This window comes from Phodopus roborovskii, unplaced genomic scaffold (assembly GCF_943737965.1).
Source record: "Phodopus roborovskii unplaced genomic scaffold, PHOROB, whole genome shotgun sequence".
Classification (NCBI taxonomy): domain Eukaryota; kingdom Metazoa; phylum Chordata; class Mammalia; order Rodentia; family Cricetidae; genus Phodopus; species Phodopus roborovskii.
Genome location: NW_026125391.1, coordinates 18,648,337 through 18,660,696, shown reverse-complemented (window position 1 = coordinate 18,660,696; position 12,360 = coordinate 18,648,337).

Sequence of the window (12,360 nt, the reverse complement as noted above, 5' to 3'; positions counted from 1 at the left end):
TAATTTAAACCGAGAAGTGTACTTGGAATTTTAATAAGTGCAAAAATTGGGAGGGAGTGAAGTAAATGGAACATAAAGAGACCATATAAAAAATTCCCTTTTAGGGACACATACTGTGTCCAATTTACTCAAAATAATTACCTTTCTAGACCTTGTTTCCCATTGATTTTGTTTAAATATGGCAGGGTACAAAATTATCAAATTACCTAGTGTCTAATTACAATTCAATGTGTTGAGTTTTATGAACTCTCTAATCTTTAATCAGTATTCATCTTCTCAACTTGATTACATACTTTTAAAATCTTCTGTATGTAACAGAATGTTAGAATCGGAACTATAGCAGAGGCCATTTATCACCATTCTGTCCAAGAAACAGCTGAAGAATTTGTCTATTTTTTTTTTTAAATATTGTGATGATGTATGAGGCTACCAAATGAGTAGATGCGGCCACCCTCTTCTTCAAAATTGGCAAAGGTAGAAAAAAAAGTTTGGATTGAAACTAGTTGGGCCCGTGTTGCTAAGTGTTATCATAACCCAAAGAGGAGACTAATACTCTCATTAATTTACTTGTAATTACCAAGCTCCTGCTATGTGCCTGGCATTTTACCAATTATACAGGATAGAGAAAGACTCCATGAAGAGACTAATCACAAAACAAATAAGGGTTGAGAAGCCTTGGGGAGGAGATGAGAGTGAACTGAGATCCCTGTTTGGAACAGGAAACAAAAACAATTAAGTGCTCTCCCTCCCTCCCTTCCTCCTTCTTTCCCTCTCTCCTTCCCTCCCTCCTTCTCTCTCTCTTACCCAAATGTCACTCATGGTAACTGTCCTCCAAACATACCCACAATAATCATGGGCATACAAATTGACATAGTTCTCTTTGAAAGTGAGTTCTCAGTGGACTATTTCTTAGTGGATTCTGCTTTCCTTACCTCAAAATTTACCCAATATTAAGCATACACAGTAATTAAGCTTCAGCCCTGTTCCCTTTTTTTTTTCTGATGGGAAGCTTCTCCTGCCTCTTTAATCCTTTAAAATGAGATGAGGGATCTGCCTATAGACAGATAGTTCCTTTATGCTCTGTAGATAAATGTGTACTGAGTGGAGGGTGGGGTGGACAGAGAGTGGGGAAAATGGGTGTGGCTTATCTTTACTAGACTATGCTGTCCCATGTAAATCAAGAAGACCAACTGCTGCTTGCTAGAATCTTTCCTGATACTAGAACCATGATGCTAAATATGTAGCCTCAGCAGCATAGATCAAGTACACAAATGTTTTGGAAAAAGATTTTACACTTGTAATGTCAGCAGAGGGAATGACATCTATAAAGTTCCTACTTGTCATTAGCATCACGTTTCCCGCAGGCTTCAGTGATGCCACTGACTCTGTCTCCTTGGGAGATTTGAGGTCTTGCTGACTGTGAGATGCTACACTTCATTGCTCCTTTCTTTATGCTTGCTGATCCGGTGGCAATGTCTCTGAGATGGGAGCCCAGAGGTCTACAGGTCATCCTTAGGACTACTGTGATATGGGTGTATCTGTCTGCATCAGCACAATATTCAAAGCCACTTGAAGCATCTCAGTTTTCTCTTAGACACAAAGTCTTTTTCTGGTTTTGAAGGTGGGCTACTTGAGATAGCCTGAAATTTGCTTTCTCCGGACAAAACATAGGGCCAAAAATGTAAAACTACATGGTTCAGTTTCTAGCCTACCATCAATTAACTGTGTTCACTTAGGCAAGTTCTTTGGATGTTCATTAAGTATCTTGTCAGGACAACTTAATCTGGGTAAATAACATGACAAAATATAGTACGAAGTGAACAGTGTTGTGTTAATGTCCTATTTATTCAAATGATAACCCCCAATGCTGTATGTGACTGACAGGTACCATGAGAGGAAGAGATTTGAATTCTGAATATTAAATGAAAATGAGTGGGATGAATCCCAGGGAATAAAGATCCAGTTTTGCCTGCCTTTTTGGACAAATCATTCATTCAGTCATCCACTTAGTTGACATCATATGTTGTTAGTCATCCAATGTGATTGGTGCATGTCATATTACTTTTTATTTTGATGCTTCTGTTTTCAAATCCATAGAAGGGCAATATTGTTGGTGGCTTAGTTCTAAAAATTTCTTTAAAAAATAAGGTGAGTTTAGAAACATCAACAGCAACTACAGAATAATTAATCTGAGGCTGCCAATGTAATTGAAAGACATGAGGATGAAGACAGAGATTAATAACAGGAGAGACTTAGACTCCCAGGAGTGGGATCCTGAGGCCCCGGAGCTCTCTGAAAGAGGAAAGTGGCAGCTTCCTGAAGCTGAAAAGAACCAGCTGTGATTTCATCTACCAGAGTAAGAAAGGGACCATTTTCAGACTCAGGTTGCAAGGACAGCCATGTGACTTGTCTTAATTGTTTTGTTTCACCATTGAACTAAGCGTTTGCCAAGTAGAGTGGCTTTCAAGCTGTAGGTTGCTCTTTTCTTGGTAAAACACACAGTTGATTCTACTACCTCTGCTACAAAAATATGGTAGCTGTTGTTGAAATATCCCTTGGTAGAAGCAGAAGAAATTCTGATTGGGGCTAAAGTTCCATTATAATCTAGATGGAAGGGGCTAAGCCTTATTGACTATCAATTATGTCCATCTGATCTGTTACTCAAACTGTTCACAGATAAAAAAAATTAGACACAAAGGAAATAAAATAATATTGATTTTGATTGTGGCTCTGATATATATATATATATATACATATATATATATATATATATATACACACATACACACACACAATATTATTTGAATGCTGACTTTTTCTTGTTTTTTTTCACTTCCTGGTCTTTATCTCATTTTATATCTCTCTGTCTCTTTCATTCTCTCTTTCTCTCTCTCTCTCTCCCTCTTCACTTATCACATTCATTCCATGGAGGCTGATAAAATGCTTGACCAAGCAAGAGCTATCTTCATTCATTATTGAAATACAGTTGAAAATGAAAAAAGATGAACTAGATAGGTGATGTATGAATGTCAAGGACTACACCACATCAACAATGGCAACTCAAGTCATTTGAAAAAGATGGCATGTTCTCTGATGCTGCCCTCAACCATGGCATAGCTTATTTATTAACTTATTTATTAACTGTTCTTCATAATCTTTTAAAAAAGGGATGACTGGTTGGGAACATTCACTGGTCTTCAATGAATCCATCAACTTTGTCTTTTGGGATGTCAACCAGAAGGTATTTTTATAAGGCGGACATCTGTCTATTATAGATTTTTTTTTAACCAGGCAAAGATGTGTTACATTTGTTTATTCTGCAGAATATATAACTGTGTAAGTGATGGGGAATGTGATTCTGTACATATGTTCCTCTTACTGGTTACTGAATAAAACATGATTGTCTAGTAAGTAGCCAGGCGTGAAGTATAGGTGGGGCTACAAGATGAGGAGAATTCTAGGGAGAGGAAGGCAGAGAGAGGCTGCTAGAGCATACACCATGTAGCTGTTGGTTAGATAGGATGCTAGAAGTTCTCTGCTAAAATAAAAACATGTAGAAATACATAGATTAGTAGTTATGGCTTAATAATTAAGAGAGAGCTAGCCAATAAGAAGCCTAAGCCATTGGCCAAACAGTTTAATAATTAATACAAGTCTCTGTGTGTTTATTTGGGACTAAATGGCTGTGGGACAAGGAATGACAGAAATTGTATGTACATGTAAGCGTGTGTTATTTTGTCTATACTACATTTGCTTAATTAGGTTAAGATGTGTTGCATTTATTCACCTGATTGCATTAGGGCACCTTATAGTTCTAATAAAAAGCTGAACAGCAGCCAGTTGCTAGGTAGAGAGAGCAAGGATAAGTAGGACTGGTGGGCATAGACAATAAATAGGAAGAGAAATCTGGGCTCAAAAAGAAAAAAGAGATGATTGAAAGTAGGAGGAGAGAACAAGGGGCATGCATGAAGCCAAGTAGATGCTAGTTATACATAGAGAAGCAGTGAAAGTAAGATACACAGAAGGGAAATAATAAGCCCAAGGCAAAAGGTAGATAAAGAGAAACAGGTTAATTTAAAAGAGCTAGCCAGAAACGAGTTAAGCTAATGCCGAGCATTCAAAACAAAGAATAAATCTCTCTGTCATGATATGCGATCAGGTTGGTGGCCCAAAAGAAAATCATCAGTACATCTGTTGTCTTCCCCAGTTCCAAAGGATAGTGTTTCCCTTCTAAGCCAATGTTTTATGGTCTTTAGTCGCTTTGGGAGACTGAATTTTAATAAAGTACGAAAGATGGTAGACTAATATGAAGATTATTTATAATGTCCCAGGATTAGAGGTATCAGTATTTCTGTTTCATATATTCTTTCTTCCTCAGATAAAGTTAGGTAGGAGGCATTTATGTTTTATATATGATGGTAGCTGTGCAAGTCTGTATGTTTACAAGAGAATATTTTTTATACTCTTTTTTTATTTTTGTGAGTATATGTATGTGGTGTGTGTGTGTGAATGTGTGTCTGTATGCATGCATATGTGCATGTGCAATATGTTTATGAATAAATACATATGGAAGTCTGAGGACAGTGCCTGGCACTTTCTACCTTTTTTTTCTTTTTTGAGGTAGGCTTTCATTGACGTTAGTATCTCCAATTGGATAGAGTGACTGTTCAGACAGCTGCAGGATCCATCTTTCTTCATCTCCTCCTGCTGGATTTGTATGGATGCAGAATAATGATCAGCTTCTGTACAGGCACCAGGGACCTGAACACAGGTTCTTATGTTTGCATGGCAGATAAATTACTTACTGAGCCCTCTCTCCATGTTTGTGTGTTTCTCTTCCCTATTCTAGTGTTGAAACATACTTTTTCCTATAAATCTATAAGACCTTTGGAAATAAGGCCTTATGATGTAGCTTAGGTTGTATTTGAACTTAGTATATAGCTGAGGATGACCTGCATTCCTCATTCTCCTGCCTTCATCTCCTGAGTGCTGGGATTCCCGGAAGCCACCACCATTCCCTTTATAACTCTGAAACTTGATGTCTGCTAAGGAAAGAATGTTTGAGTAAGTTGTAGCACTAAAAGCAGATTATTTATTTGTGCTTCTGTGTGAGGATAAAATAATTAAATTTGGTTGGCAAGTGATCAGCCTAACTTAATTCTTGGTCCTTGCCTTGTCCATTCTAATTTCCTTGTGACTGGAAAGCACAAATATTTTACAAGTCAAATGAGGATGCTTCTGGGAATATGATTCTTTTATCACATCTTAGCAAGATATCTAAACATGTGCTAGTTGCTATGATCTATCATCACACCTTTCTTCATCAGAGTCTTAATTAATCACCAGGTGAAACTAAGTAGGGGCTGACTATTAGTATTCAGGCATCTGTACCAGCCTGTCCTTGGGGTGTTGACAGGATACGGCCTCAGCTGTAGCCACTAAGAGCACCACCTGTGCCTATTCACTATGTTCCCTTTTAAAAGGGCCCTGCCCACTTCCCATCCTTCCCTCTTTATTTCCCTGTTCCTCTCTCTCTCTCTCTCTGCTTCTGTTTCTCCTGCTACTCCTATCTCCAGAGGCCAGTCTCCCCTGACCCCCACTCTCCTTTTACAATCCTTTCCCCTTGATAAAAATCCCTCTGCTTGAATTCTGTCACATGGTGTCATTCTCAAGCTGCTTTTTAAAATTATGACACCAGCCATAAATAATGCACAGAAAACAATGCTAACATACAAAGACAAAAAACAAGGATCTATACTGGCACTCTGAAAGAAGCAGAATCACGGACTTACATATGACAAGTGTTTATTTCAGGTCTTTCAATATGACCTTTTCTTGAAAGTTGGTATGTAACAGACTTTCTTTTAATGTCTGTCTGTCTGTCTATCTGTTTTTCTCTCTCTGTCTCTGTGTGCACACATTATCACAGCATGCTTATGGAGGTAAAAGGAAAGTCTATTATTAGTCCTCACCATCCACCTTGTTTCTTGTTCCCTTACTTCATATGCCAGACTATCTGGCTATCATGTCCTAGAGCTTCTGAGGAGTTATCTGCCTTCAACTGCAATCATGTTGTAATAGCAAGTATACTATAGTGTTCAGCTTAAATGGGTTCTAGATATCTGCACTCAAGTTTTCACAAAGCAATATTTTTAGTCAGATTTGAGGTTTATTTTTTAATCTTCAAAAAAGTCTTTATATTCTTTTCTTTATTATGAAAGTGAACACTATATTTTAACACATATACCTCTTCCATGAGAAATCATGGAAGAGGAGTAGGAAAGAGTCTAAGAACCCTTTATTTCTAGTACTTAGGAGTTTGAGGCCAGCTTGGTCTACAGAGCTAATTCTACGACAGCAGAGTTTTTACACAGAGAAACCCAGCTTCAACAAACAAACAAGCAGATTGTAAGAGATAGAGGATCATACTGGGGATAACATCTTGTAGACAATTCAAGGAAGTTGAAACCATGAAATATCAACAAAACAGTTGCCTAAATAAGGTGTGTGTGTGTGTGTGTGTGTGTGTGTGTGTGTGTGTGTGTGAGAGAGAGAGAGAGAGAGAGAGAGCATTTGTGTGCAATAATAACAAGTAATGAACAAAAGGGAGTGGGAGAAACATGGAGAAGCTAGAGAATCCAAAGAAGGAATTCAAATGTATAGCCATGTATAAAATCATTAGAAAATAAAGAGTTAAACAAAAATTTGTGAACACTTTTCACAATGTTTTTCTTTTAAAGATAATTGATTTGTTTGAATTGTCAACATCTTGGACATCTACATTTCTTTCCAGTAACTTTAGTTACATTGTGAGTTATATTACAGAGCTTTATATTCCCTAAGAGGTGGTAAAAAGAAAGAAAATCCTATAAATCCAATGTTTAATATCTATTTATTTTTTAAATCTTTCATGCACAATTCATACAAAATATTTTTAAGAAATCATGAATTTGAACTTTGACACTTTACTTCAAAACTAGTAACAAAGTTATAGTAATCAAAGCAGTGTGATACTGGCATAGGACATACACAGACCAATGGGAATGAATAAAACTCTTACAAACATATCTTGACATTTTTAGTAAAATCATTTTTTCACAGTGATGTCGAGACTGCTTAGGAAGGAAGATGAATCTTTTGATATACTGACAACATCAACTAAATACAAAGTAATGACATAAGTAGAAGACATGCAATTCAAAACTTGAGAAGGAAACAAGAGGAAAGTATCATTATATTGGAGTTGATAATGATTATTTTGACACCACAACACAGACAATAGAAATATAAATAGATAATGTACTAAAATAAAATGAAAAATTTCTATTAATTAAAACATTTCATCAACTCCTTTAAGAGCACTGGATAGAAAGGAAGAAAATATCTGTAAGTCACATATATGATAAAGGATTAATGTCTAGGCTATGTAAAAATTTATTGTAACTTCCCATTAATACAACACAAATAATACACAGGAAAAGCCATTTGTTCAAGGAGAAGGAGCAAATAGTCTACCTGCATTTGAAACACATATCATCAAACCCTAATTATATAACACCTCTTATCTTATGGATGGCTACTATAAAAAATATGCCAACCCAAAAGACAAAACAAATCATACTCAGTAAACAGCATATGTTCACAAAGATGGGGGAGATTTGGACCTCTTGGATACCAATGCTAAGATCATAAAACTGTTTTGTCACTACAGAAAATAATGTGGAGATTCTGTTAAAAGTTAAAATTAGAAATAATGTGATCACAATGATTTGGGAATTGCATGTCTTGGCAAATATATACAAAAGAATTAAAAGCAGTGTCTCAAGGAGATATTTGTAAACACATTTTCACATTAGCATTATTTGCAAAAGCCTATCTGTATATTTTTTGTTACAGAAAATATGAGTAGATTAAATCATTGTTGAACTGACTCTTCAAGGTGTGTTAACATTTAGAGTCTTTTTGTTGATATGCTCCTTTAGCTGAGTTATAATATTTGGTTGTCCCCTGGGGTTCATGACCTGTCTAGTCTCAGATTTTTGACTTTACCAAAGTGGACTAAAATCCAACCAAAGGTGGTTGGTTTCTCCTATTATGTTGTACCACTATTGTACCAGTATATCTTGCAGGTGGGTCACAGTTGTAGGTAATAGGGTTTGCAGCTGAGTTATATTGATGATAACGCTTTTGCTCCATCAGTGTTCTGAGTACCTTTTAGAACTAGACAGGAGTAGTTGGCCAACAAAATCAAGTTTTATGTTTTATTGAGTGCTTTTTGTTTTCTTTTGGTATTTTTTTTTGTCTAATTTTGTTGTTTTGTTTGTTTTTACTTTTCACATTTTGTTTTTGAGAAAGAAAAATAGAAAAAGAGAATAAAGCTGTATGGGTAAGGAGATGGAGGTGGAGAGAAATCTGGGAGGAATTGGGGCACAGGAAAGACTATTATCAAAATAATATTGCATGGAACAAATTAATAAGTGCATCAACAGTGTCATTCTACAGGCATTTCACTGCAAAGACATAAAAAAGAAAAGTCTTAACTATTTTCTCATTTTAATCTAAAATGAAATACTTTTTAATATTTTACTGTTAAACTATATTTTAATGGATTTATTAAACACCAATTATTACACAATAAAATGATTGTTCTCTGCAATTTGTGTCATTTTGTTTTTGCAATCCTTTGATAGTAAAATGTTTCTCTATTTCTTCACTAGAGAAAAAATATGTACATAAGATGTATTTGTTCAGAGTCCCATGTTACCCTGCAGTAGAGTCTTAGTGATTACCTGTGGATGCCTCCTGACAGCCATCTTGGTAGGTCAGTCTGAGGACCTTGCTGTGCTGTGTTGTGAGGGGCTTGAGAAAGGATCTGCACTCAGCAGCTGTGATCCATATCTGCAGAAGGAATTCACTGTATGCTTTGATCTCAACAGTGCAGCAAATGTCCAGGAACAACAATACAATCAGCATGGAAGAGCTAGGTCACTGTATTTTAGAAACCTACAAAGTGTAAAACGTTTATAAAACAATCAAGTTATACTCTAATAACAATATTATGTTCTCCCTGTAGGGGTAGGCCTGTTCATCTTCCTTCTTGGTTGAAACTGATTATGGAAATAGTGCATCTTGTTCCATTTAGCTTCACATATAGAGAAATGGTGACTTTTTCATGTTAGTATTTCATCGTAACTGTGGGATCCTTCAAGTATTCTGTGTGATGTGTTTCACACTCTTTAGCTCTCTATGCACATATTCAAACTCTACACAACATTTAATTACTTGTATGAGGAATTACATACCTGTGACGTTAACTTGAATAGTTTTTTTTCTCTTATTGAAGAAGAAAAGCATATGTCCTTCGAGGAAGTTTCAGATTGGCCTGAAACTAGTAGTTGAGAAATTTCTAGCTTCAGAAACCATCCGTTCTGGAAAATACTGCCAATTCACTGAGACATGTCTATTAAATTACTTGTGAGGTAGATTTTAGATGATGATTTGAATGCACAACTACACATAAAATTGACTCACTTTGAAAATGGATTCAATTGGGTAAATCTTGTGCTGACTTGAAAATCAAAGTTTCTCATATTTGATGAACCAATAAACATGTTAATGTTGAAAGAAATTAAGATGACAGTAATAATTATAATACAATAATTTTATTTTTAATATATCATATATTTGTTTATAAACAAATAAGAATGATTTTAGGAATATGCATATCCCAAGATAAAGACAATAGTTAGCTCTAGAAAGATAGGAAGGATTAAGGTAGGGCTGAAGGTTTTATTAAATACATTATTTGATGTTTAAAACACATTGACCAACTTTATGATTTTTTAAGCTAATGAAAATTTTCATGAATTTGAGAGAAAGGAGGGGTATATGAGAGGGTTTAGAGGGTGAAAGTGAAGGAGAAAATGATATAATTATGTCATAATCTCAAATATAAAATAAAAACTCTTAAAAAGAATTAAAAGGTATAATGTGGAAAACACACATATCTGGAAAAAAATAGAATTTTAAATGGATTATTTGAGAATTTCATGAAAAGTGTTCTTGTCACATTCATCTCCCCCCAAACTCATCCTAAATCAAATCCTTCTTCCCCACTGACAGACTTTGGTGTCCTAACATTTTTAAGTTCTATCAAGTACAATTTGTGCTGCACACATACTCTTAGATGCATGACCATACACTGGAGTGTGCGTTGTTGTTCACCTACTAGATCCACACTCTTAAAGAAAATTGACTTTCTCTTCCTCTACTTTTCAGCAGCTTTAAACTGCCAATAGCTTCTCAGGTAACAGTAGGACTCTGCACCCAGATGCCTCCTCCATGCTGGTATTCTGTCTGTATTGATCTTGTGTATATTGTCACATCTACTGTAAGTTCATAAGTGCACCTGCCTGTAATCATATGCCTCATTTAGCTCTTACCTTTGTATTCTCTTCTCTGCAATGATCCATGAACCTTGTGAGTGAGGGTATGATACAGATGGTCTATTTAGGGTTAGAAGTCCACTGTCTTTTCTTTGCACCTTGACCGGTTTTAGCTCTTTCTGTTAGTCACCAAGAGAAACTTCTCTGATCTTTGAGAGATGAACTAATATGTGCAGCTTTGTATAGAATACAGAATTTAGTGATTGATGACATAAAGTTGGGGAGAAAAAAAACGAGTGAATTAATATACACACAATGTACACTGGGAACAAGTGACTCATTTGGAATGTATCTCTTTACTTCAAGAGTTTATTATGATAGATGCATCAGAGAAAAATTAGAAAATGCAGGATGACATTTAATACTTCCCCACACTGTCATAACCCACAAAACCTCAAAGGGATGTTTAATATGCTTTTCTTAGAATATACTAAAATACATGTTTAACAAATAAGAAAGACTTAAGTTAAATAAATAAATGTTTCCTTCTTTCCATTTCCTATTTTTGTGATATATTTATACAACTGAGAGGCTACTGTAATATGGAGAATCACAAAAAAATAATAATAAAATTAATTCCCCTGGAAGAGGAATTAATTGTAAAAGCATGAAGTGCCCTAAAGTCATCTGAAGCTACCTACCTACAACTCTTCAGTCTTGCTTAGGATTAGCATAGAGCCCAAATAAACTAAAACAAAGCAAAGCAAAGCAAAGCAAACCAAACCAACACCAAAAACCCTGGCAACTTGAGCAGACATTTGGACTGCCGGGGGAGGCATCATGAGGTTCCAAGTGACAGGTTCTTCTGAATAAGCATTCGAGTTAGTAGCGACAAGACTCATCACACGCAAGAGGAAAAGCAAAGAGGAAGGAGTGGGCTGAGGGAGTCTCATCAGTTAGGCCTGTATATGTGTCAGTAGTGTTCTATTTGGCAAAGTCGGGCAGGCTGTCTGGGTGTTGAGCTGTGAGGCTAAGGCAGTCTTTTGCCTCTTTTATATATAATGATACCTTTGTCCATTTTCCTTTCAGATCTGAATGTTCTTTCCCTTGACATCTTATTATTCATCCTTCTGGGAGTCTTTTAGAGAAGGAAATTCACACTAAGGAAAAAATTCAAGCCAAGTCTAGTAGACTAAACTTTCCTTAAGTTAGGCTCAAGGCTGAGAAAAAGACCTTGCAAATGTTTGCCAGTTGGCAGTAGTTTTGATGACAGGCTTCCCAGATTAAAGTGAACCCTTTAACTTTTCTTAACAGTAAACTCATTGGTGACCACTGACATGTAAAATACTCTCCATGGAGGAAACAGGGATCTGAAATTAGTTGAGTGTTACCAAGTGGAGGATACATAAGATACTCCCCTTTTACTTATAAACAGACATCTCATTAAAAGAGAGAGTGATTTTGCAAGCATTTAACATGAAATCCTGGATAAACAGCACTTGCAATTGTTGTTGTTGGTGTGTAAATATTAAGAATTAGCAATAACAGGAGTCACTGTGGAGATAAAATAAGCCCTATTAAATATATTTACTTCCAAAAGTTATGGTTGTCTTTTGATTCCAAAATAATTGACTTTGAACATGATTGAGAAGTATGACAATAGAAAGTACAAAATCCATTGTTTTCTTTGCACTTTTCCTGTCCACCAGTGTGTTAGGGTGGATGTCTACCCACCTAGGCCTTCAGGATCACAGGTCCTTTGTGGAATGAGAGACAGCAGAAATCAAAGTTCTAAAAATAAAAGTATTGCTTTTCTTGTAGGGCCTAAAGTTTACATAAGGTTAAGGAAGAAAAGTCAAAATGTCTATTTCTATATGACAGGTTTTGACACATTTTAAAGTGTAGATGATCACAAAGAACCTTAACTTTGGTCTGGCATCTGAGCAATTGATTAATAGGTTGGAATAATGTTGAT